Genomic DNA, 27,866 nt, shown 5'->3' on the forward strand with positions numbered 1-27,866 from the left:
CGTCACTACGCAAGTGTGGTGATGTCGATATAACATTCCTCATCTTCTCCATTAATGCAACAAACCCACATATATATGTATTATAGTCCTCTTATCGCACATAGTCACTTAGCTTGTTGGGAGGCTTCAGGGCAGCTCTCAGGTGGTATCAGCTGTTCTGCCGGACCATCGGGCCTGGTTGAGGGGTGGCCAGCTGCAGCTCTGCTTGTTGTTTTTCTGGGCTACCGCTATGGGCTGAATTAGGGGTTTGGCACCCCCTCTCCTGGTCTGTGTATCCCATGTTTACAGGGTTTGACGGCCTGGTGCCACTCTCCTTCTTGATACTGGTCCCCCTTGTTGCTTCTTGTTCTGTAGTTTCTCTGTCCTCCCTTGAATCGCTTCCTTCTCTCCACAATGTTTTGGGAACCTTCTTGAATCATGATGCATTTCTGGTGATTGTTTCCCCGTTTCAGCTTGCAGTGATCATCATGCTCTTCCGCTCTGTCACTGTCTATGGCTCAGCCTCAAACACACTCGCCATCTTAGTCCGTGATGGGTTGCGGAGTACTAGTACTTGGTCTCACACTTGGGTGTTCCACTTCCCTGCCCGTCGCTTGCGGCTCATCTGCTCCTTCATCTTTACTCTATTGTTGTGTGTCTTCTGCTTGTCTATTGACTTGGCTTTATAGTAACGGTAGTGAGGTAATGAGGATCACAGTATGGTATGGAACATGATGTCAGCAGGGGGTGTGTCAGTGGATGCGTGAGGGAGTCAGTTGATAGTTGCGGAGGAACTGAAATAATTCTTATTCCCATGCAGCTGCTTGAGCCTTTGTGATCCTGGGTACTTTATTGAGCGTTCTCATGAACTGTTCAGCATCACCATTTGCTTTGGGTCATCTTGGCATGATGAGATGATGTGCAATCTGGAGGTCGTCCATGTATTTAGTGAACTCAGTTCCATGAAATAGTCGTCCATTGTCACTCTTCAACTGTCTGGGCAGGCCGTGGGTCGCAGACATCTTTTCCAGGGCAGATATGATTGCTTCCACCATCATTGAGTTTGCTATCTCAACTTCAGGGTAGCTTGAGTGCTCGTCGATGGCGACAAAGCGGTACGTCCCCTCTTGTACTGTGCAAAAATTGATGCTCACCGATTCCGACCATGATGTGCACCTTGGAGAATTTTGTATGGGCTCTGGCTTTGGTGTGGGCCTGTGGACAGACAAGGTAGACATGCTGTGACGACTTCCTCGACTTTGGTGTCAATGTGGGGAACCATACTCTGTTCCTGATCCTTGCCTTTGTCTGTACCATGTCCTGGTGGCCTTCGTGCACCAGAGCTATTCCTCTCTCTTGCACCATGGGTGGTATCAGGATGCAAACTCCCCTCAGGATGACGCCCTGATCTGTGAAGGACAGTACGTGACGGACTGTAAATATCTCTGAAAGAAATTCTCTTGCTTCCACAGTGAGGTTGTGGTTGTTATGCAGGAATGTGTTCCATGTTGCTCCCAGAATGACGTTCTTTGTCAGGTTGCAACATGGGTCATTTTTTGTGGCCTTGATCAGATCGGATATGCTCACCGCTTTTGGTTTTGCCGCCTCCATAACCAAGCAAATGTGATCCTCCAGCTCTGCTGATTATGATATCTCGACTTCAGTGGCAGACTGTGGGTGCCTGGATAAGAAGTCCACAGGGTTGTCTGCCCCCGGCTTGTACACATGGTCGAACTCGTACTGCTGCAGTTGAAGTAGCAATTTTCCCACTTGTGCTGGGGGTTGTTGCGCCGAGCCCATGAATATGGGGACCAATGGCTTGTGGTCTGTGAATGTTTTGAACTTCCGTCCATACAGGTAAAGATGAAAATGCATACAACCCCAAAGGATGGCGATGGCCTCTTTTTCAATGTGTGAATAGTGTTCTTCCGTGGGGGTGAGGGCTCTAAAAGCATAGGGTACAGGCTATGTGTCCCCGGTTACAGTGGTTTGCCCCAACACTGCCCCTAAGCCTACTGGGCTTGCGTCTACATGTAGTTTTGTGGCCAGAGTTGTGTCAGAGTTGGCCATTGTGGTGTGAAGAGGGAAAATGGGATGATCCCTTCCCCTGATTGTCATCCAGACCATGGCCTATGACGTCACAACCCAAGCACCCACCGCGAGAGGAGTTCAACCCGCTCACTGCCGCCCCAGATGTCAAGATCCACCGTGGCCACACCCCACACACCCAGGGAAACTGCGCGTCAATTAAACCACATGCTAGGACCTCAGGTGGAGCTGACACCGACCATATGGATCAACTCGATTAGATGGCACCCACAAATACTGCCATCGTTAGCGATGCTATGACGAAATAGCCAGTGGACAAGAACACATGTGCCACCAAGCACATTGATCATACACACACCAATCCACACGAAGAACATACTCAGTGCTATGATGTAGAGGACCACTCACACTCACACATGCATCATTGTTATTTTTCACATAGGCCAACTATAGCACCGCAGAAACGCAAGACGCCAGAAGAGCTTGTGTACATGCTTGTAGAGGCTTCCTCGCCACTAAAACCATGAAGATGTAACCCTGTTTATGGACTAATGCATATGAGTCTCTGTCGCCCCTCGCGACCCCCATATTATCGACTATGTTCTGCCACCCATAAGCCTGACCAAGGTAGGCCGCAAAGCCAGAGTCCCCTGGCCGGAGCAGCTCAGACAAAGCTGCAAGGTGCTGATCACGCAGAACGAACCCTAATGAGAGCCCCACAGCCAAGGGCGCAATAATGCAATCTACATGTTGTGCTCCCCACGCCAAAGTTACACCTGCCACTGCTAAACGCTCCTCAGCGCCGAAATACAAATAAAATGTTCATAATTCTGCTTTAGCCACGGCCTCACAACACGTGACCGGGCCTACCTGATACGATGCCAAAGCCCCAAGGACCAGAGAAGGTTTGGGGTCTCACATTTGGGACACAGACTGCAACAATGAAGGGCAAATTGGACACTGACAGCGATGGGAAAGGCACACACACCAGCTAATTGTCAGACTTGTCCACTGTCCGGCACTGACACACTTTGTTGACAGCACCAGGTACACCGCGAGCTGGGAACAGCGATGGTCCCAAGCTTGGGGGCTCGTGGGTGTGTGGAAACAGAAAAATAATATGAGGCCGGGAAGCCCAGAAAGAAAACACACCAACACAGGTTACAAAGAACATACAGTGCTTTATTTAAAAGCTACAACAGTTACCAAGTCAATTGACAAACGGATAGCTATTCGGCTCTCAGAGTAACATAAAGAACTTCAACGAGGGTTTGATGTGTTAGTGAGAGACCGTACATTGGAATACCTGGGTCTTTTATACAGTTTGTCCAGCCCTTGGCCAACCCTCTCGCGGGTTAACCATTCTATGAGCCGGGCCTATGGGTTCCTTGCCAGGTCAATCCTGTAATATATGCATTTCGATTAGTTTCACTGATATAGTTGTACATTTACATATAGGTCAAAGGTAGGACAAGGTCTCAGTTCGCGACCCCGACAAGTGGCCTGCAGGCATATTAATTATTCATGTGTACGGAGGTCACAACGGCCAGAATCTTACTCAGAATGTCATTCGGCCTCCATTTTGATGTTCAGGGTGACTTCCATATAACAAGAGAACCTAAAATGGTGGCTTAATCCAAGATGGCGACTTACATTTCTTTCTCTAAGGTCAAGACCTTGCCGTGGAGTTTGTTCGCATATTTTGTTTAGACAACTTGGCGTAGGCCAATACACATACAATTGTTATGATAGGAAGCATAATATTGTTTCAATTCCGACAAACCCTCCTTTTGGCCTATGCCAAGTGCTAATATCATTTCTAATACCTTTGTAAATAACTCCATGCATTGTTGTCCATACATCCTGAATCATTATCTGTAATATCTATAGCCATTAGGTCGTTCACCAGAACCTCTTGTAACACAAACTCTTTAGATGCTGTATCTGGGGCATATATTTTGTGCCCTATTGTGCTCACTGCCTGAGCACAACATCCTCCTAGCATTGCACATATACTAGGTAGACATTGGAAACAGCAACAAAGGAATAGCAGGATTCCCAAAATAACCAATATAACAGAAAGCACCTTCCAACCCCAGGATCGTAGAGAATCCCAGAACCAAGCGCCAATATTCCAATCTCCCACAGGAACATGCACTTCAGAACTAAGGATGTGCAAGTTCTGTATTGCTTTGAAAATTGTTGGTGAGGAATCTGGTACGAAAACACAGCTAGCGAACCCCACTAATTTGCATACTCCACCATGTTCTGCCAGGATGACATCTAATGCCATCCGATTTTGAAGTGCTACCAATCTTATTGCTTTCTGTTCCAGCGTCATATTGTAGAGTATATCCGTGGTCCGGTTGATGGTTCTCTCCAGTACTATTGCTAGCCCCCTAATATTTTCAGAATTTGCTATCTGTCCCCAAAATGGCACAACTGATTTTGCCATATCTCCCAATACTTGCCCAGGGGTATCTCCGTTCTCGTCCCGCCGTGGGCGAGCCTTAGAAACTTCCAATGTACTAGCTATGAATACCCCAGGTAACAGGATTCCTAAATAACAGGTTCCCTGCCAATCCTTGGGCAACCAGGGAAATGCTGAACTATTTCAAACGAAATAGACAGGCCCCCCTACATACAGAGGCCTATTCTCCCCGGTCAAATTTACAATGTTCACACAACCTTCAAAATCTCCCATTGACCGAGTGCCATTTCTTTGTACACAAAAGGGGACTGAATCGGGGCTATGATTAATAGAGTAGGGAGGAGGCACAGCGTCCTTATTGCCTATCAGAGCCATTCTAAAGGAAATTAGAGTTTGAAAAGGAAGAGATAGTCTATCAGATGGCCTAATAGAAGCAACATTAGGTTTACTTCTATTTGCAAAAAACAAGCATCCCAGGGGAGTCAATTCACGTTTCTCAAAATCATTTAAATTAGTTCCATCAAAGTTCCCTGAGATGCTATCATTACAACGGCCAAAGAATAGTGCTCTAAGAGAGGCATAGCAAGCAGTCGTTAAAGGTAAAGAGTGAATATACCATCCTAGCCCCTTGTTCCCATGTTGCGGTAAATGGGTGCAAATCCAGCAATTACTCTTATTAAAAATGGCATGCGTTGAATTCATTATTATCATTAAAGTGTTATTTTGGTACTTTCGTCTATGCTGGGAGTCTCTAGGTGTACAGAGGGAGTCAAAGCAGTAGGTACAATCTCAATTGGCAGTAGAGGTTTTAGAGGGTAAATTTCTTCGAAGTACCAAAGTCCCACAGCAGTAATTATACAAATTCCAATTACTATTAACATAACACAGCAATACGTTTTCGGGGCCCAGGCACATTGTTCGTTTTCCGAGTTGGTCACCCCCTTATTTACAAGTCCAATGCGAGCAGCAGCGGTGGAGGTGGCAGGCATCGTAGTTTCTCAATCGACGACCCCAATGTTCGTTGCTGGCGACACTATGGTTGCGCGACTTCTTAGTCCTTCCCCAACCCTAGCCAGCAGAATCCCTTTTTTCCTTTTGTTCAAAAAGAACTTTCTTTTACAAGAGAAAACATTCAGTCACTTCTTCTTTCCAGATGCACAGGAAAAACCTGTGCCGTAGTTCTATTTTCTTCATCGAAGGTCGTACCCGGTGGTACCCAGTACTGTTTGATCCGGAAATAGGGTAACGTCACTTCCTGAGGGAAGCAACGTATCGGAGGCGACGGAAGTCGCAGAACTTGAAACAGTGTTTTCCGGAAGTGACCTTTTCAAAGAGTGTGGAGACGAAATGGACTGTTCCCAAAGCTCCACGGGCTCAGAGAAATTCTCCAACACACTCACAGCGCTATTTGCTACTGCAGGATCAGAGATTGTAGCATCAGCGAGGGGTTCTGCTTCTTCTGTAACGTGTGGCGTCGGGTGAGGAAGTTTCTTGACATGCGTCGCGTGGATCCAATGCTTCTTACCAGCCACCCGCACTGCTGTCTGGGTGACCAACAGCACCTGGTAGGGTCCCCGCCAGCGAAGCGCGAGACAGGAAGACCTTTTGTAGGCCTTCACTAGGACCCAACTTCCAGGCTGAATGTTGTGTCCTGGGCCCGTAAACCGTACAGGTAAAGCTGATTGGACCTGATGATAAATGAGATACAGATTTTTAGTCAACTGGTTACAGTAGTCTACAAGCAATACATTTTCGACCTCCCTCAGGGTTTTGGGCTTCGGAAGACCCCAAATGTTAGCAGGTCTCCCCATCACTACCTCACATGGAGAGAGCCCAGTCTTAGTTTGAGGTGTGGTACGCATGGCTAACAATACAATAGGTAAGGCATCTGGCCATTTCAGTTTGGTGCCGGCACATGTTTTGGCAAGCTTATTCTTTAGGATACCGTTATGTCTCTCTACCAACCCAGCACTTTGAGGATGCCTAGCTGAGTGAAATCGCTTTCAATGTGTAACGCTGTGCATATCTGCAAAATTACTGCTGCAACAAAATGGGGACTGTTGTCCGACCAAATTACCCTTGGCAGCCCAAACCGTGGAAAGAATTCCTTTACCATAGTCTTTGCAGTGGTCATGGCAGTGGCATCCTTAACGGGGAAAGCCTCAACCCATTTACTAAAAGCACAAATGATCACAAGGACATATTTTAGATTGTTACACCGTTCCATCTCAATAAAATCAAAGTGGATGACCTCGAATGGAACAGAAGGGGGCCCAAAGCTACCCCTTGGAGTTACTGGGCCTCATTCCGAGTACGGCGCTAACCAATGGCGCTATTAACGCCTTGGTTGACGCTGTACCCGGACCGGCAGCGCCTTGGTGGATGGTGGAATTGCCGCTCCATTCCAAGGTTGGCGGGGCGGTAATTCCCCATTCACCAAGGCTCTTCCCCATTCCCAAATGAGCCCCCATAGGGCTCAATGGGAATGGGGAAGATGCAAATAACGGTGACCGTTCATTACGGTCACCGTTATTGGCTTGGAGGCCCCTTTGCGCCCTCGACTTTAACACCTGCTCAAAGCAGGCGTTAAGGGCGAGGGCGCAAAGGGAACTCGGAGTATGGCGGTAAGGGATCACCGCCACCGGTCTTGTTACCGGTGACCGCTATCCCTTAACGCCATACTCGGAATGAGGCCCACTGTCCCCTTCCCCAAATTGTGCTGTAAGAAAATCATACAATTCTGAACATGTCGCTGTGCAATCTTCAAAATGTTATCATTCACCAAGACTTGTTCTAACATTTTCGTGATCTGCTGAGCACACACATGCGTAGGACCGTGTGCCATCGTAACCATCGCCAGCACATATGAATCAGGGAGCAACCATTTCCCTTCAGATGTATCCACCCAACACTCATCGTCATCTAGTTTCCCCATTCCTTCGGCCCACTTTTTAGATTCTTCTATTGTGGCATCAGTTTGGATATCTCGCACAGACCCGATATCCTCATCCATTACATAGGCATCTTTTGTTTCCCTTAGAGCATACATGTCTACGCTAAGATCTGTGGCTGTTTGCCTGGCTATCTGGTCAGCAAAAGCGTTCCCCTTTCCCACATCATCTATGACCTTACGATATGCTGCACATTTCATGATCGCTAACTGACTAGGGAGCGAGAGTGCCGAGAGCAATTGCACTATCAGGGGACCATGCTGAATCTTGGTCCCATGTGAGGTTAGGAACCCTCTTTCCGACCAGAGCCTCCCAAAGTTGTGAGCCACCCCAAAGGCGTACTGGCTGTCAGTATATATGTTTACTGTATGCCCTTCGGAGAGTTCACAAGCTCGGGTCAACGCTATAATCTCTGTGGCCTGCGCGGAGTTATGCGGAATTCTCTTAGTTTCAACAACCGTACTCAATGTAGTAACTGCGTAGGCAGCTGTATATGTACCATCGGGGAGTTTGAAGCAGGAGCCATCACAAAACAGCTCCCCTTCCGCATTGCCCAAAGGAGTATCTATAAGATCTATCCTGCCCTTCGTTTCCTGTTCAGTAGTATACAGGCAGTCATGTAATTCTTCGTCACCGCAAACAGTATTTTGCGGGAAAGGTAGGAGTTCAGCCGGATTAAGAACACAACACCTCTTAATTTGAATGTGAGGGGCAAACAGAATGAATTCATACCTCGTCAGCCGTGCAGAGGTGAGGTGTTGCGTTTGGGTTTTATTCAATAGAACATCTACAGAGTGAGGTACCATCAAAATTAAATCATGGCCTAGGACCATTCCCTCACTCTGTTTTACAGACACAGCAGCGACAGCTCGCAAACATCTTGGCAAAGCGCATGCAACAGGATCAAGGGCGGAAGAGTAGTAGCCGCACGGCCTATTCTTCCCTCCGTGTTCCTGTTTTAACACAGCCAAAGCACATCCATCACATTCATGCACAAACAACACAAAGGCCTTGTCATAATTTGGAGTACCCAGAACCGGTGCAGAGCATAACGCAGTTTTGAGAAGCTCAAATGATCGTTGATGTTCCGATTTCCATGGCAGCGGCAAAGAAATGCCCTTCTTTGTCAAAGCCAACATCAGTTTTATCACTAGTGAGAAGTTCGGGATCCACAACCTACAGTAAGAAGCCATACCTATTAAGGCTCTGACTTCTTTCTGTGTATTTGGAACAGACATGCCAGAAATGTGTTTTATTCTTTCAGGTGTCAATCTTCTCCCCTCCTTTGACAGGAGGTAGCCTAAATAGGCGACCTCCTGACAACAATATTGAGATTTCTTGAGCGAAGCTTTATGACCGTTTTCGGCCAGATGAATAAGCAACAATACAGTGCCTTCTTTACAAGCACTTTCAGAATCTGCAGCTAAAAGTAAGTCATCGACATACTGAAGCAATGTACAAGTAGGTGGCAATTTGAGGGTATCAAGCTGCTCTTTCAAAGCCCTACTATAAATGCTTGGACTTTCAGTATACCCTTGAGGTGCACGAGTAAATGTGAATGAACGTCCCCCCAAGGTGAACGTGAACAAATATCTACTCTCCTTGTGTATAGGAATACTAAAGAAAGCATTCTTTAGATCCACAACACTAAAGTGCGTAGCTGTAGCAGGGATCATTGTTAGTATTGTTGTTACATCAGGCACAATTGGAAATTGTGGGGCGACAACTTTGTTAATAGCACGTAGATCAATTATAAAACGTTACGGGATTGCATTGTCGCCTTTCTTATATACCGGCAAAATCGGGCTGTTACATAAACTACCTGCAATCTCTTCAATCACTCCTCGATGCACGAAATCGGAGACAATGCACTTCAAAGCATGCTCGCCCTCAACTGATATTTTATATTGCGGAATGCGTGGTAGTTTAACTCCATGTTTCAAAACTATTTTAACGGTTTCAATCTGTAGCACCCCGACATCATTGTCGTCAACCGCCCATAAACATTCCGGAACAACGCTAAACTCAGGAGGCAATGGTCGAGTCAGAAACTGAGAATTGGGAAGTTGCTGTGGTGAAACCGTCAGTCGCACTCCGTCAGAGGAAAAATGAATTACTGCATTCAGTTTCTTCAACAAATTTAACCCCAGCAAATTCTCTCCACAGTTCGAAGTCAGGAGGAAGGGACAATGGTCCGTGAAGGGACCCAAAGAAACAGACACCGGTGAAGAAACCGGGCAAGCAATTGGTATGCCAGAAAACCCTACAGAAACATTTGTTTGCCCTGACAGTGGAATGTTTGGAACCTGGGAATGATCAATGGAGCACTTCTGTGCTCCAGTGTCTATCAAAAATTGATGTTTCCTATTCCCCACTAACAATTCAACGTAGGGACCTTTCTGATTAACGGGAATAGGTGAAGGTTCCAAACCCTGCTTCGGGCAGTCCTAACGAAATAAAATGTCGTCGGAAGGAAGCTCTTCAGAAAGGTAGGCAGCAGAAGGGTGATCAAATATGTTTCTCGTGTCCACACTCGAAGTCTGATTTTCCCGTGAAAAAGGTTGCTGAGGATCTTGCGAGAACTGACCTCTATCAGGGCCCCCGCTCCGGGGCGACCTCTAGGTCGTCTACCCATACTCCCAAATGCATTGTTTGACCTTTGGCGAAGGACGGGGCACTGTGCTCGCCAATGACCTTCCTGGCGGCAATAGGCACAAACATTCACAGGACCCAAAGGAGCGTTTCCTTTCGGGACATACTGACCTCTGGTCTGTGAAGTACCTCCTCTGGGATTTCTAACAATTTGTTGTAACAATACTTTAGTCTTCAAATCTCCTTTCCTCTTCTCTATTTTCTCTTTTTCATTATTAACACGGTTCTCATAATACTGAGCCATGTGCAAAACTTCAGATTGGGATTTCGCCTGCCAAGCGCTCTCAGAGGACATAATCTGTGATGTCGGGCAACAATCCATGTACAAATTTGTCCACAAACAACCTTTTCCCTGACTCTGTGCCCAAGTCCTGTCCACTGAAGTCAGAGAATACCTGTTCGAATCTATTAAAGAACTTGGTGGCACCTTCAGTTTTTCCTTGAACACAGGCCGTAAGCTTGTCCCAAATAATTCTTTTCTCAGGAATTATGGTTTTCAATTTTGCGACAATTCTATCCGGCAAAGTAAGTATTACCTGAGGTGGTTTCTCACCAGCTGGTCTTTCCCCATCAGACCTAGTCATGTTAGCCCACGTATCTCCCAACCCTGGCACATCGTCTATTGTTCGAACCTGCCTCCATAAATCTACGGGCAGGAGTACAGGGAATAGCAAGTCAATATCACTTAAGGTAAACACAGAGGACTGCAAAACGGTCTCTATCTCTTTGTAGAATCCTGTCGGGTTTTTCCTAATATCGGGAATTGATTGTCTAATAGTGTTCACTTCCTGTCGTGAAAACGGGACGTGAACAAATTGTGATGCATAGTGTGCAGGGATGTCCACAGCGGGCGCACCAACGGTAGCGGGAATCTAACCTTTGGACAAATGTCGGAGGAACCTCTCTCATAGGCAACTGAGATATAGGTAGCTCTGACCGCTTACTAAGCAACAAAGCCAGGTTGAGTGTTAAGGCAGCTGAAGAAGTGTCGGGCGAGAAAGCCCTCTTACAAATACCCAATAACTCTATAGGACAACTAACCTTCTTCCTTACACATTCATCCTGTAGGTACTTTACCATTATCTGAATCACCTTCCTCTGCATTTCTACTGTATATTGACTATATGTGTCATATACTTCATCCGGCGGTATCGATGAATCCGAGATCCATCGAATCGCATCTTTGGTACAAATTCGTACTTCCTCAGATGCCGATCTACGACACGGAAGGAACCGTTTCTGTACATACATACTGTCGTCTTCACCATCCTCATCCCGTAATTTTTCAAAGTCCCTCCTATTCTCAAACAATCTCTCAACATGACCATGTACTTTCTCCTCTGTGTCCCTCGAAAGCGCTAAAGTATTTAAATCCCTCACCCCTTGTGGGAGATCCGTATTATGTAATCTACCCCACATTACACATAAATGAGTCCCCAAACCTTCGATAAAAACATTTTTCTCGGGAAAATTGCCCATATTTGATAATGTGGAAAAAACGTTAGCTTGATCACCTCTCTCCATGCAGTGCTTAGCCCATGCAAATAATTCCCATTTCTTGTCTGCAGAAACAGTATTTCGAGTGACAATCTTTGACCCCGCACCCCGATCAACTTCAGTCAATACAGAACCACTCGGGAGCAGAGGTGTGGGCAAATTCAATGAGGGTGCAACTATCGGCGCAAGAGGAAGGGGTGATAGGATAGGTGGAGGAACAACAACTGGAGGAATAGGAACAGTAGGTTGTACAGAGAGAACAGGAATAACAGCAGGAATAACAACAGAAATGGGCGGAGCACCAGTGAGAGGATCATACGGAGGTGGCGCAGAGGCACCAGGTCTGCGTTCGTTTAACAATTTTCAACAAATTCTTCAGAAGCATGGAAATCTTTAGAGGGATACATTTTCTGGATACCTAGTGAGAAAGCCCAATCCATATTTTTGACTGACTCCGAAAGTTTTTCCTTATCATATAACAACGCCTTTTCGGCATTTGTTTTATGACGGCGTGCATGTTTATCCCTACTTTTAAGCTGCTGCAACGCTTCTTTTTTTCAATTCTGCAAAACATCGAATGCTGCAGGTCTGGCCTTCTTTTTTAGCAAGACCGATTCTAGGTATTCAATACGGGGGATCTCGAAACTACCATTGATTGGCCACTGAAATTCGGAGGCATGTCTGGTTTGTCTGTGCCAAATATCATTAAATACTATACTTCCAATGCCATACTTACAGTACATAGTACATGCCGGCAACCCCTCCTGTGGTGCCGGGCGGCTAAATTCCAAGGATTGTCGATCGCTGCGGAACAGAGCCCTGAAGCAGCTAGACAATTTCCCAGGCATTTCACAAAAAAATGGTGTTACCTGGTCAATAATTGTGTCTGCAGATACAATATGCCAAATTCAAATTGTCAGGGTTAAATTAAGAGTCGGGTCACGACTGCACCTGACCAAACCTAAGGAGGACCGTGCGGGTTATCAAAGAACTTACCTAACGAATTTTACCTTGTGTTTGGTGGTTTTGACAAATCTTCCCTCCTCAAAAATGGACCCTCGTCAAGATGCCGTGTCAGACCACACGACTATCGTCCAAGGATCGGATCGTGCAGCACTGCCGAGGCATCGCGTCTCGTACAGTCGGGCCCGCAGTATCACACCGTCCGATCCCGGTTCAATAGTCTGCGTCAACCTTCAATGCCCAGAAAGAAAACACACCAACACAGGTTACAAAGAACATACAAGTGGTTTATTTAAAAGCTACAACAGTTACCAAGTCAATTGACAAACGGATAGCTATTCGGCTCTCAGAGTAACATAAAGAACTTCAACGAGGGTTCGTTGTGTTAGTGAGAGACCGTACATTGGAATACCTGGGTCTTTTATACAGTTTGTCCAGCCCTTGGCCAACCCTCTCGCGGGTTAACCATTCTATGAGCCGGGCCTATGGGTTCCTTGCCAGGTCAATCCTGTAATATATGCATTTCGATTAGTTTCACTGATATACTTGTACATTTACATATAGGTCAACGGTAGGACAAGGTCTCAGTTCACGACCCCGACAAGTGGCCTGCAGGCATATTAATTATTCATGTGTACGGAGGTCACAACGGCCAGAATCTTACTCAGAATGTCATTCGGCCTCCATTTTGATGTTCAGGGTGACTTCCATATAACAAGAGAACCTAAAATGGCGGCTTAATCCAAGATGGCGACTTACATTTCTTTCTCTAAGGTCAAGACCTTGCCTTGAAGTTTGTTGAAGTTGATGTTTAGACAACTTGGCGTAGGCCAATACACATACAATTGTTACGATAGGAGGCATAATATTGTTTCAATTCCGACAGGTGGACCAATCAGAATACGAGGGGCTCACCATTGATGCCACTATAGTTTAGCCAATTGTCCTCTTGTAACAATTCTCTTGTAGCAATCATTAGGGACGGCCAAGCGAACCACCTAACCCTTTCTCTACCACTAATGTTTTCCTCTATATGTGCTATACTGACCCTACCACTCGGGGAGCCAACCCGAGATGGCGTTAGGTTTTGGGGCTAGTTTCCCCAGGTGACGCACGTAGTCGCGTCATACAGCTAGAAAAAGGGCCTGCAAGCCCACCACGAATGAGATGTCTCCTGGATGCCTGTGATCTGAGAGCTTGTCCCTGTCTGTTTTGTGCAATAACCAGCAGTAACTCTTTGCTTTTGTGTGTGCCTCATACTCCTTTGGGATGCGGGAGGAGTTGGGGCCTCCCCAACCCCGGAGGTACGCTGACGGCCCTGACGACCCCCGGGAAATTATCCCAACAGTTGCTGGTCAATAGTACTTCTTTGATGCTGTCAAATGCCTCTTTGCACCATGTGTCCCATTGCCATTTCATTCATGATTTGGTCAGGGCCCTTAGTGGCTCTGATAAGGTTGCCAGGTTGTTGATGCACCTTCCGCAGTATGTGGCCATCCCCAAGAAGCTGCAGACTTCAGTGGGTGTTGTGGGTGGTGCTGCTTCCTTGATGTCTGCAACTTTCAACGAATCTGCTGACACACCCCTACTATTGAATATGTATCCAAAAAACTAGAGTTCCTCCTTAAGAAATTCACACTTGTCTCTGTGTATGGTTAGTCCAGCCTTCTCCCGTCTGTCTAGAACCGCTGCCATCAAGCCACTTGCTCATCCTTTTCCTTTGTGTGTACTAGTTTGCCATTGCTGACATTGAGGACTCCAGGGAGGGCTTTCAGGATGGTGTGAATTGTTTGCTGGAATACCTCTTCTGCAGATCATATCCCAAAATGTAATCTCTTATACCTTCTCAGTACCAGGTGCATTGAGAACGTGGTAATGTATCATGAGTCTTTTTGTAACTTCAGCTGGTGATAGCCTGTATTCAGGTCTATTTTTTAGAACACCTTGGACTCTGTGAGATCAGCGATTATTTCATCGAGGGTTGGGTTGATATGTCTTTCCCACATAATGGCTGCACTGGGGGATGCATGTCTCTGCAAATTCTGATCTTTCCGGCTACTTTGGTTTATTTGTCACTACCATTGGGCAGACCCATGGTGTTGGTCCTATCACATCTTCTATGATTCCTGTCTCTTCCAGGTCAGGTAGTTCTTTGGCTCCAAGTCCCTCATGTGGAAGGGTGTTTGCCGGTGCCGCACCACTTGTGGCTGTATGGTCGGGTCGATGTGTTGCTTTATAACTCTGCCTTTGAGACATTCAATCCCTTCCAATAGCGTGGGATGTTGCGACAGGAGGTTCTGTATTTCACTCTCATGTGAAATATTGCAGATTCATTTGATCAGTCCTAGATGTTCTGTTGCATTCCAGCTAAGCAGACACTCAATCCCTGCGTCCACATCATTAATTTTCTAATTGATTGTCGTCCTCCTGCCATGCTCAGTGTGGTACAGAACCGCCCAACCACTGGGAGGAGTTTCCTGCTTCCATATGCGCAGAGTTGCATGCTGGTAGATTTCAGAGGCTGTCGGGGATCGAATGTGTGTAAAGTGTGAAGGGGCGTCACATTTACCAAGGCCCCTGTGTCGATTGTCATTGTGACTTCCCCATCCACAACCACAATGATGCATCAGGTTCTCTTCTTCTTCTTTGTTGCCTTCCGGTTACCTTGCACTAACGCCGATATCAGGTGAACCTTCCCCTTTTTCTTCTTGGTCTGGTGGGCTGTCATGGTGGCCTTTGCCCTGTCACTTTCATCTTCCGACGCCACTGATGAGGAGTCATTCTCAACCACGACTTGGCACACCTTTGCCTGTTTCATGTCCGAAGGGGGGCAGTTTTCCCATGGGGGCCCTTTGGCCAACGGGGTGGGTCAGGAATCGACAGACCTTCACGTAGTGGTCCAGGCGGCTGCACGCACTGCATGTGGTACCTTGTGCTGGGCAGTCGCACCTCACCTTCTGCAGTCACTGAGGCCAGGCATCCTGGGTCGTCATCCAGTGGTGTGGGTGGGGCCAACATCTTCTCTCTTAGGTGGTGGTTGGTCAGTAGCTGCCGCACATGTTGGCGACACCTGCAGCCTTTGGAGTGTGGTGTTCATGTGTGCCGCACGGGCATGCAAGAGTTCTCTCTGTCAACCATATTCCAAGATGCAGGATATAGAGATGGCTTTTTCGCTCAATATAATTCTCCTCAGTTTTTCTGAGAACATTGCATTGATGATTTGTCATCTGACTTCTTTGTCAACATTCTCGAACTTGCATGACAGGGCCATTCACGGCAGTCAGGTATGATATGCATCCAGCTCTCTGCTTCCCCTTGGACTGTTGTGCAAAATTTGAAAATGTCGTAGTCCGGGTTGAGTTGGGGCATGAAATTATGTGTGAGGGCATCTTTCGCTGATTTGTATACATCATCAGTGTCTGGGGCCTGTGGGAGTGAGTTAAGATGTGTAGTCTGTCATCACCAACACTTAGCAATAGATGGGATTGCATCTTTCTGGGCGTGGCAATGTCTTTGCACTCCATGGCCATCTCAGACTTTTTAATCCATAGTGCCCACCTGGGCCCCATTGGTGATGGCTCGAGGTAGGGGTGAAACGGGGCCATTGGCACCCCCGTGTCCTTGCATGTGCAGAGCGAGATTTGGGGTGAAGTTTGGCACCAGTCGGGAAGGGGTCTCTGGGGCTGGTGTGGCATCCATTTGGACTCACATGGGGTGAATGGCCACTCGTAGTTGGCGGCTATGTACTGTTTTCAGCAGGAATTGTTCACCCACCTCGTTGATACGTGGTCTCCAGATATGTCTTGCTTCCCTGATTGTGTCCCACACAGAAGTGCTTCAATGTGCTATGGTGTTCCTGGTTGGGTCCAGTTCGTTTCTGTACTGGCCTTACGCTTGACTGAGGTGGCGTTGAGTTGGATGGCACACGTGGTTCGTTGGCCGTGTTGCTAGGCCTATGGAACATGCGAGATGAAAATAAATCTTTAGCGCGTCCGTTATTTTGGGTCCGCTGCTGGATCCCACTGCTCATAACCAGTGTTGTAACAGTGCCAGTGCTCTTGCTTGGGGCTAGAGAGAGCTGGTGGACGGCCTGTTATGCACACCTACATTGCGCAGTAAAGAAACATTTCAAACGGGTAGAAAGGGGAAAGTAGAAGATGCACACCCACTGATTTAGGGATAAAGGGGTATTAAGTATGTAAAAAGGTTTAAGGCAGCTTATGGGTGCGGGGGAGGAAAAGCGGACCCGGCATAGGGCCACCTAAGTACACAGAAAGAGAGAAAAGAGGATCCAAACTGGAACCCTCCCGTCCCCTGCACACCTTAATAGTGCGTCAATACGGCGCTTTAATTGTAATTCAAATAAGTATTCGTATGAACATACATTATATGCATTTCAGGGCAAAGAGAACAGATTTAGCTAAAGTTGAATAATACAGTCAAATCTTTGGATGTAAAAAACAAGTAACATTTATTCCAAACGTAGAAAACAAAGAAAGTTCAGTTCGTTTGAGGATGGCTGATGCGTTTCGAGAAGTATATTCTCTTCTTCATGAGCCCAAAGTCATATGCAAGAACTGAATAGCAAAAAGATATAAAAAGAAGGCGACAATTAGGATAGTATTGTAACCAAATTCTTTCCACAACCTGTCTATAAACATACAGTTGAATTCACCAATGTGATCACACTCACAGTGTCCTAACAATTATGCCAAAACCAAAAAATTGGATCCTCGTTTCAATTTATGCTAAATCCAAAAACAGGATTCTTGTTACATTATAATATCACAATCAAATTCTATCCAAAGCCACAAACAACCTTAACCGTGAATTAACAGATAACCGACCGGTTAAATAGAGAAAAAATACTGAATGTCAGCTTAGACAATTGCTCACCATGACTCGAGAGATTCTTTGAATTAGAACGTTTGGATGAGGCTCTGCAGGTGCAGAAACGTGAAGTAAACAGCAAGTTCTACTGTGGTTTTGGTTTAAGGCACATATTCAATGAGCTGCAATCAATAATGTGAATAAATAGTTTAGAAGCAACACCAGAGCTTAATCCTCGGCTAGGTGTTAAAGCCAAGGTGTGTCACTCACCCCGTCAGTTTAAGGATACATCTGGGGGCATCGCGGTGCTCTGAAATGAATGCTGCGAGCAGCGTGACTTCAAGGATCAGGCACTGGTAAGAGAGTGTCCGCAGAATCTGTGGATATCCCGATCGTGAAACAATAGAGAAATCTATTATTAGTCCGTGTGTTGGAGAGGGGAATTAAACTGGTAGAAGGGGTGCACTCATCAAAATCGGCAGTGTTTGCTCAACATGCAAACAAAGTACATTGTGACTTGCGCAGCTCAATCACGGAAGTGTAACCACCGCTGGAGACTTTTGCTAGGTAGAAGACGCTTCCCGTGTGGTGGGAGACCCTTGGGCATGCATCGAAAGGTTTGTGAAGTGCACAGTGCGCCATAATAGATGACGGACTATGCGATCAGATTAGGAGCCAAAGTGTGAATTTACAAATACAAAAATCGGCCGCCATGTTAGAATGGCTAGCCAGTGTATCCACTCAGTATGGTCAGCAATAGAAGCTATAAATTAAGATACAGATCGAAGTCACTCAGGGGAAAGGAGTCCAAATTGGTGAGTTGTGGTACTGTGGCTTTGAATTTACAGAGTCAAAAACAGGTATTAAGCATCCTACTGCTGTGGCGGATCCATAATATTTTATGCCGGCTTGGACAGTTCTTATGTGTAAAGCAGGAGATCGCTATTGTTGAGGTAACATAAATGGCATAATATACTTATTATATCAACAGTTCCAACAGAATAATCCAATTCTAATGCATGGAGTCACCAGTTACATAGAATCCATGGTTGGGTTCAAAGAACAGCAATATAGTAAGAGTACATTTAAGTATGGAGTAGGGAAAGATTGGTTATGCAATCATGGGTCCAATTGTCAAAGAAATGAGGAGAGATAAGTATTGGAGACCTAATCAGATAAAGCATTTCAATGTGAACTCATCGTTAAGGCCCCTAGGGAGCAGTGTATTCAATGTGTGAATCCAATATTTTTCTCTGCGAGAAAGTAGTGCTTGATAATCACCGCCTCTGTAGGCAAACTCTACGTAGGGCAAACAACAAGATCTGTTAAAGAGAGGCTTACTGAACACAAATCTAACATTAGGTGCAATAATATGAAATCACCCCTCTCGAGACACTTCAAGGAAAATATCCACACTGTGGCCCAGATCAAATTTCAAGTTCTCGAAGTAGTCAAAAAACCCTACAGAGGCGATGATTATCAAGCATTATCTAGTAGCAGATATCATCAAAGATACACCTTGCCAATAGAAAGTCAAATATCATAGCATCAAAGGTACTGGAGACACCCTGAAGCTACTGAAACACTTAGTTGTGCATTTTCCCGGTGCTTTACGCCACCTAACGAAGAGCAAACGTCTCCCAAGGAAATGCTGCAGCAAGTAGCCATAACAAGTAGACATAACCATGGGCATAACTATGAGCAACCCTCCAGACCATTGTTTTTCAGCCTGCCAAGCCATTACAGAAAGGGAAAGACCATATGCAAATCAGTATTGGGTCCACCCCAAAAGGGGCAGTCCAGCCTGAACTGCTAGGTCACATTCCATCTGCACAAGACCACAAGCATCCCCAGAAATGTTTAAGCCTTGTTGGGCATCATCAGTGAGGAGTAGCTTGGGTCTCTAGGCCCAGCAGGCTCGGCACCCACATCTCGGCATACCTGTCCTACTCAGGGTGACTAAAGCAAAACCAATAGTTAATGGCTGGAAGGATTGAATTAATCATAAACATGGGCACAGTGCTGGCAGCCCTCCAGACCACCGTTTTTCATCCTGGTCACTCCATTTCATCAATATCATCAGTACCAGCGGGGCTGTGGTAGAGAATCCGTCTCTAAAGAAGATTGAGTACAAGGTGTGTGCAGCATTAGGGGTGGATCCGTTCACTATTTGCTTGAAGTGCAGTGTTTCCAGAAGGGCTCTTAGTGACTTAGTGAGTTTGCTGTGGTTTTGTTCTCTCTTTCGAACCAGATGTTGAAATCCCTATTGAGTTATCATGATAGATGGAAAGGTTAGCGATAGAGTCAGTGAGCTTCATTGCAAAGTTCGGGTTGTAGGGTGGTGGTCTGTAGAGCAAAAGGAACAGCACATTGGCTTGGTTTTTGAGCTTGATTTTGATGAGGAGGGATCCACAGTGTCCTATGTACATTGAGGGAGTGGTGTGGCACAGATGTGGTCTATGTGCACCATAGCAGTTCAGACTCATCTTCAGTTTTCTCTGTTGGTGTGTATTCATTTGAAATTGTCTGGTACTGCTTTGTGGGTGATTGTCTTGTAGTTGTCTGATAGCCATGTTTCTGTAAGGAAGAGTGTGTTGGTGTCGCCCTGGCTTAGGAGGTCATACATTTCTGTCGTGTTTCACCATGGATCTTACTTTGAGAAGCTGTAGTGCAGTGTGTCTGTTTTTCCTTGTAAGTTGTTGCCCATCCTTTCATGAGTCCCAGCCGGGGTGATGTTTGTTGGGTTTTCATTTCTTGAGATTCTCACTTGCGTGAGGCTGTTGTTTGCTGAGATTGTGGTTGGGGACTCTGTCTCTTTATTGAGGAGTTCAATTAAGTTTTTTTTTTATTAAACACTTTTATTGGTTTTATTGCATAATACACAAAAAACAATGACCCTGAAGGGGTCCAGCAACCAAAAACATCACAAAAGAACATAAGGTCCAGATTTCAACAACATAAGGTTATGTTAGCGATTACATGTACACTCTTACATTTCATTTACATTCCGGCCACAGGCCTGTGTTGTACAAAAGTCTTATTGTGCGTTCTCCCACTTTTCCCAGATTTTCCCCGCTTTCCCAGGACATCCTCTGGCCGCATATACTCTTCGCTCCATCGCAATGCATGCATCTACATCATCTATCCATTGTGCATGCTCAGGGGTTACACCGAACCCCATAGCTTGGCAATGTTGCGTTTGATCAGTGCCGTGGTGGTTGCAAACAGTAACTTGCCCAGCAACATCAATTTCGGATCTCTGGGCACGATCCGACCCAGTACCTTAGTAAGTGTGTCGCAGCAGCGTTGCCAGTATAGCGTGATGTGCGGATAGTCCCATACGATGTGGAAAAAGGTGCCCTCTTCCTGGCGGCAGCGCAGGCAATTCGGGTATGTGGTTTTACCCCATCGGTACAATGCGACCCTTTGATAGTAAATTCTATGCAGGATTTTGAGCTGGACAAGGCGTAATCTGGCCGAAATGGCAGTTTCTCTCGGGCACATTAGGATCGTTATCCAGTCTTCAGGCAGTATCTCTCCCACATCCCTTTCCCACTTAGACTTTAGACTTGATAGCTCCGGTGTGGCAAACGAGGTGAGAACATTATACATCACCGAGGTGATTTTGGTGTCTATGCTATCTAGGACCAGGTTCCTATCTATGGGGGTGAAGTCTGCCATGTCACGCAGGTCAGGCAAGTGCCACTGTAGGGTATTACTTAATTGCGTATGTCGGTATCGGTCAGTGACAGGGAGGTTGAACTCCTCCACCAACCCCTCAAATGGCACAATTCCCCCATCCCGAATCACATCCCCCACTTTTGTTATTCCCGCAGTTATCCAATTCCACCATTTTGGGAGCCTGTCCAGCTCAGGGATGTGTTTATTTGCCCACAGTGGCTGTACCGGTGTGGTTTTCCCTTCCCAGTTTATATGTTTATGCTCCTCTGCCCAGATTAGTGCCCAGTGAGCAGCCATTGTTTTGGTGGTGTTGGTATTGTTTTCCGGTATAGGGACTCTAGTGGGGTTATGTTCGCTCCATCTAGGGTAACAGGTTTAATGTGAGGTAGCGAGGGATTGCTGTGTAATAGGTCATTTATTACTGCCATCTGACTCGCCCAATAATACGTCTGTATACGAAGCAATCCTATGCCTCCCTCCCAGATGGAACGCTGCAGGGTGTGGAGCGGTATTCTCGGGTGTTCATTGTTCCAAAGGAGTTTCCGGAGGATTCTGTCGATTCTGTGAAACTCTCGTCTGGGGATGTGCAACGGGGCATTTTGGAGTATGTACAGGAATCTAGGCAGTGCCATCATTTTAAATAGTGCTGCTCTCCCCAGTAGGGTCAGTGGAAGGGCGTTCCAATGTTTGACGTCTTCTGCAAAGTGGTTTATGATTGGGTGGAGGTTTTTCTCTACGTAATCGTTTAAGTTTGTTGTTATCTGAACCCCCTATGTATCGAAATTGGTTAACTTCTATACGGGAGGGGCAATTCTGTATCCCTATGCTACCCATCTCTCTCAATGAAAACAGTATGGATTTCCACCAGTTTACCTTCAAACCACTAAAAGATGTGTATTCCTTGAGTAAGCGTATCACTGTAGGACAAGAGGTTATGGGGTCTGATAGATACAGGAGCAGGTCATCTGCATATAATGAGACCTTATCCTCCCAATCATCTGTCCACCGGAAACCCTTCCACATTTGTGATTCTCTTAACAGAATCGCCAATGGCTCTATGGCAAGCGCAAAAAGCATTGCAGACAAGGGGCAGCCCTGTCGTGTCCCTTTGCCCAATCTAAATGGCTGCGAGAGCCCCCCATTTACTCTGGTCATGGCCTCTGGGGACTTGCATAGCAACTGCACCCATCCCAGGAATTGGTCACCGAAACCCATTCGACGCATTATTTCCCACAGTGCTGGCCAGTGCACCGAGTCGAAGGCTTTCTCAAAGTCTATTGCTAATAGCGCCAAGGGACCCCGCAGGACGGAGGATTTTTCGAGGGCAGCGTGCAGTCTGTGTATATTCATACGCGTGGACCTCTGGGGCATAAAGCCGCACTGGTCTGGATGTTCAGTGACAGGATAACTTTCTGAAGTCGATTTGCTAATGCTTTCGCCAGGATTTTGGTTTCAGTGTTGATTAGCGAAATCGGCCTGTACAAACTACATTTCTCTGGGTGCCTATCTGCTTTGGGGATCACTATTATAGTTGCCCTCCGTAGGTCTGGGGGGAGCTGTCCCTGCTCCCTCGAGTGTGTGTACATCTGCAGGAGATGTGGAAGTATCACACTTGGTTCTATCCTTTTCCATGTCTCCACCGGGAAACCGTTCGGCCCCGGTGTTTTCCCAGGGTGTAGTTGTGACATGGCCAACCCTAGCTCCTCTTCAGTAATGGTTGCCTCCAGTAGATCTCTCTGTGTGCCCATTAGGCTAGGGCGCCGTTGTCCAGGAGATAATCTCTCCCCGCAACACCGGCTTATACGCTTCCCATAACAATCCTGGGTTATCAATTGACCCTGCGTTTAGTTCAAAGTAATTGATTGTAGTTTCTTGAATGCGTTCTACAAGCTCCGGGAAGCCTAAGTAATAGTTGTTAAGGCGCCATGAAGGTGGAGGGATTGGCCTTGTCATTGATAGTTCTATTAGTAGGGGCGAGTGGTCAGAGATGCCACGCGGGAGTAGGGTGGCGTTAAGTACTCTATGCACCTCTGTGGTTGGAACGAAAAAGTAGTCAAGTCTAGAGAGGGATGCATGGACGCCCGAGTGGAATGAGTATTCTCAATTCTCGGGGTGAAGGTCGCGCCACACATCCTTCAGCCCCAGTGCTGATGTGACAGTGGCTACCTTGTGTGCGTGTCAGGATTCCTGCCCCTTAGTTGTGTGCGGTCCATACCCACCTTCATAACATCATTAGAATCGCCACCGAGAATTAGTGTTTCTGAGGAGTCCTGCATTATCAGGGGAGTTATCTCTTCTATGAGATTTGGCAACAACGTGGGTGGTGCGTAAATCGCTAGTATTGTTATGGTTTGATTCCATAGGGTTCCTGTCATATGCACGAATCTGCCTCCTGTGTCCTGTGACACCCTGGAAAGTGTGAGCGGCAGCTTCTTGTGGTTCAGTATGAGGACCCCTCTTGAGCCTGAAGTAAAATCCGAGTGCAGTGCTGTGCGATAGTTACCACATTTAAATAGATTGCATGTGGTGCCCGCCAGGTGTGTTTCTGTGAGCAACGCCACATCCGGCGCTTGCCTGTTTAACACTTGGGTGACCAATCTGCGTTTTATCCCACTACCCAACCCATTGACATTCCATGTCAGGAGACGTAATGATTTTGTATCAGATCTAGCACTCGTCATCTGGGTGGGGGGCGGGTTACTGTTGGGCAGTATATGTAGGATTCCGGGAAGAAACTCGGTCTGTTGTTTCGCCGTGTGGTGTGGATTCGTAGGAGTGAGTGTTTAGTGTTGTCGGACCATACATGAACAGAGATAAAGACAAAACCCAAAGCAAAAATAAGAACTCCCCCTCCCCCCAGCTCCGTCCCTCGTTCCCCTGGATGCATCTACTGCCTCGGTAGTGTTACCTGACCCCCCTCCCTATACTCCCACCCAACCTGGAGTATCTGTCGCCCGAAATTTAAACAGAACATATAAATCTTAACTAAGCCACCCTCAGTGGCACATGAACTTCATAACCTTCACAGCACCTGTCCGTGGTGCCGTCGCAGACTTCTTAGTTTTAGTCTTAGTCTTAGTCTTAGCTCGTGGGGCGGGTGGCTGTTCGGCCACTGGCCTGGTTGTATTCCGTGAGTAGATTGGCGTGGGGAGCGAGAAATTTGTGGTGCTCCTAAGTTTAGTAGCCTTGGCATTCTGCCCAAAACTGCACTCATTTCATATTTCTTCCCGCAGAGGATTTCCTGGTTGTGGCCGTTGCTGTTGGCCCTGTTCTGGCAGTCGTTCTGGGCGAGGACGATTGCGTCTATCCCTCCCTCTTCCCTCTGTGTTCCAGTTCCCTTCTATGTGCCGTTCGGCCCAGTTCCACGCCTCTCTGGGGTCGGTGAAGTGCACGGTCATGCCCCCATGGAATATCTTGATTGGGTAGGGAAAAGCAGTCCATATTTGACACCCATTGATTGCAGGCGTTTCTTGAGCGGGTCAAATGACTGTCGTGCTTTCTGTACCTCCCTGGTGAAATCGGGGAAAAAGGCTATTTTCGATCTGTTGAATGTGACCGTGCCCTTCGATCTTGCCAGTTGGAGTACAGTGTCCCTCTCTCTATAGTTCAAAAATCTGGCAATAACTGTGCGTGGTGGAGCTCCTGGTGTCACTTTGCCAGCTGGGATACGGTGGGCCCGCTTGATAGAGAAGAATTTAGAGAATGACTCTCCGTCATAGATATTCGTCAACCAGTCCTCACGGAAGAGCTCCATGCATTCCCCTTCGGCTTTTTCCGGCAGGCCGATTATGCGGATATTATTGCACCGGGATCTACCCTCGCTATCGTCCACTCTTGCTTCCAGGGTCTTTATCCGTGCTAGCATACTCGTCACTTGCCGATTTATACCTTGCAGGCCATCCTCGGATTCAGAGATTCGTGTCTCTGCCTCTCCCGTACGGGAGGTCAGCTTTTGCAGATCATGGCGCAACAGGGACACGTCTGCACCAATACTATCCATCTTTTTTTCCACCGAGGTCCTGGAGTTGGTAATGCCGCTCATGATGTCTCTTAGGGAAATATTGTCCACATGATCTGGGTCCACCGACAGTGGCCTCTCTGGTGAGCGGGGTGCTGGTATGGCTGCATATTGCTCGATCCTGCTCTGTGTGGATGTTTTCCTGGGAATCTCCTTACCCATTTTCTGCTTGTTGGGCTACTGGTGTAGTATGCTGATGTCTGGTCCCAGAGGAAGGGGGTCCGTCAGGTGCTGGGGGTAGGCACTGTTGGTAAGTTATCGATGGTGGCGCCGTGCACGTTGCGACCAGCAGGTATTTATGCTTGTGCTAGATTTACAGTTCCCTTGTCCAAACAACGTCCATTAGCCACACATTCAGCAGCTCTGAAGGTCAAGACGGTGTATTTGTGCGTATTTGTGAAATGCGAATCGGTCACAGCTTTATAGCACCCACTGGGGCCCTGTGGTTCTGCCCCTTGGTAGAGGCCACACGCACTGGGCAGCACGCTGCTGTGGCAGGGTGTCTCAGGCTGGGCGCCACCGGGCCTGACACCAGTCTGCGTCGTACTCCGCTGGGTGAACTCTCTAAAGGGAAGGATGGTTTTCAAAGGGATCGCCTTCAGAGTTTCATTAGGGGTCTACGACTTTTCCTTCATTGTCAGTGCTGGGGCACTTGTTCGTAACAATGTGGGGACGCCTGTTGTGTCCCAGAAGTGAGAGGAGGTTCGCAGCCCAGGTTGTCAGCAAGCGCCGGTAGGGATCGCAGCCCCGGCTGGAGGTCCTTCGCCCGTGGGGTCTGGGGGGGCGGGTCGCCAGCACTCTCTATCCCACCTTCTCCACTCCTTACCGCATCGCCGGATGTTCCAGGCCTCGAGTAGCGGATCCGCGTCTCCGGTTGCAGGGGGCGCGCTAGTCGGATCGCCCGCCGGTGCGCTGTGTGTCTTCTTCAGCGCCAACACTGACACGCAAAGCGTCCCACTCCGGGCCTGCTCCAGGCCCCCGGATCGAAGGGGTTCCCACGCAGGCAGAGGCGCTCGCCGCGATCACGCAGCGGGCAGGCGAGCTGCACCTGCGATCGCCGCACCGCCCTGCCGCGTGGTCAGGATATTGTCTGCAGAGCCCACTGGAGCTGTTCCTGGTGTGCGCCCAAGCTGGAGGAGATCGTTGTTTCCCACTCGGCCGTCAGTTAGTGCGCGGTCGCAATTATGATGGCCATCTTGGGCTCCGCGCTTGTTACGGTTCCTGTAACTTCCACTCGATCTGGACGGCGATTCCCTTTACGGATTTGCGTCGGAGCACCGCGATTCGGTGCAGGAAAGTCTCACACACCGCTGGAGTATTTCAGGGTTCAGCACGGATATATATTTAAGCATGATTTCAGCAGGATAAGGCCAGTGGCGCGGGAGCAGCACGGGCTCACGTCCTCATCGGATGGCTGCTGGCCACGCCCCAGGAGTTCAATTAAGTTGATGGAAGGGTTTCTTAGTTCTGGTTTGTGGTGCTTGGTTGTTTGTTTGTACATCTTGCATTTTTTACCAGTCTTTGGTTATGTAGGGCGTGTGGATGTTTATGGATTTAAGTGGGGTCTTAGCAAAGGTGTTGTCTGAGTGGCTGTATTTTGTGTTTTGAGGTGTTTGGCTTGGAGTCCTGTTGGGCTCCAGGTTTGTTTGGTTTCTTGCTCTTGAGTTGTTTGTCGGTTGTTTGTTTTCTGTTGGGTTGTAGTGGTAGGTGGAGAGGTAGTGTGAAATGTATTCCATGTTCGCTCTTTTCTTGGTACGTATCCTTAGTTCATTTAGTGATGTCCCCACGGGGTTTCTGGGTGTTGTGAATTCTGTTGGGTGGTTTCTGTTCCATTTGGATGCAGTTTCCTTCCTGTTTCTGTTTTCCTTTCTGTTTCTTTGTCTTTCTTCTAGCGAAGCATGTTGGTGGTCTGTGTTTATTGTTTTTGGGTTGGATTTGCAATGTATTCCAGGGGTGTGTGCCCTTTTGGGTGTCTTTCTTTACATGGAATAAGAGATGGGACCTTCTGCTGTGGTGTACAGTGGTGTCTGCTTCACTATGGCTGTTGGTAATAGCGTCTTTTTTGGGTTTGGGTTGAGATATGTTGTTTATTTCCAGGGGTGGGTGCCCTCTTGGGTCAGTTATTTCCTCGTCTTCAGTTAGATCAGAGTATTTCAACGCTTTCCTGGTTTCCTTTTAAATTGTTGTGGTCTGACGTGCAGTAGCGACTGTCATGCTGTGATTGTTGTGTTGTGCCTCTGTTTAAGGTTTGGGTTAGAGTTTAATGTAGGTATTTGTATGCAGTAAAATGAGTCTCAGTCTCGGGATCGTGTAGGGCCTGGGGTTTCCTGTCAATGGGGTTTAGTCACAGTATGGGGGTCAAAGTTGCCAATGCCTCTCTCTGGTGGTTGTGTTTCCTTTGTGGGGTTTCTTTAGTTATGGTTCTTGAACTTCCTGTGTTAATGAGTGAATTAGATAAGGTGTGTTCTCCTGCTGGCTAGGTTTTTCCTTGTGTTGAAGAGTGGCTTAGATTGGGGTTGTTCTCCCGTTGATTTAGTCTTTCCTTATGGGGATCCTAAATAGTTTCTATTCCGTCGTGGAATAGTTCTCTCTGAGGTGGTTGTGTCTCAGTCGTGTAATCTTGTGGAGCTTTGGCTCCTCGGGACGCTGGGGTTTTAGAGTCAAACCTCTTCTGTGGTGGTTGTATTCCCTCTTGTGTTGATTAGTGATTTGGGTTGGTTTCTTTCTCCTGGTGGTTTTGCTCTAACCTTGTGTAGTTATCTGCTTCACAGTGAAAAAGGCCTCTCAGTGGTGGGTGGATTTTGTGGTTGTATGG

This window comes from Ambystoma mexicanum, chromosome 5q, assembly GCF_040938575.1.
Source record: "Ambystoma mexicanum isolate Mex_15411 chromosome 5q, UKY_AmexF1_1, whole genome shotgun sequence".
NCBI classification, from domain to species: domain Eukaryota; kingdom Metazoa; phylum Chordata; class Amphibia; order Caudata; family Ambystomatidae; genus Ambystoma; species Ambystoma mexicanum.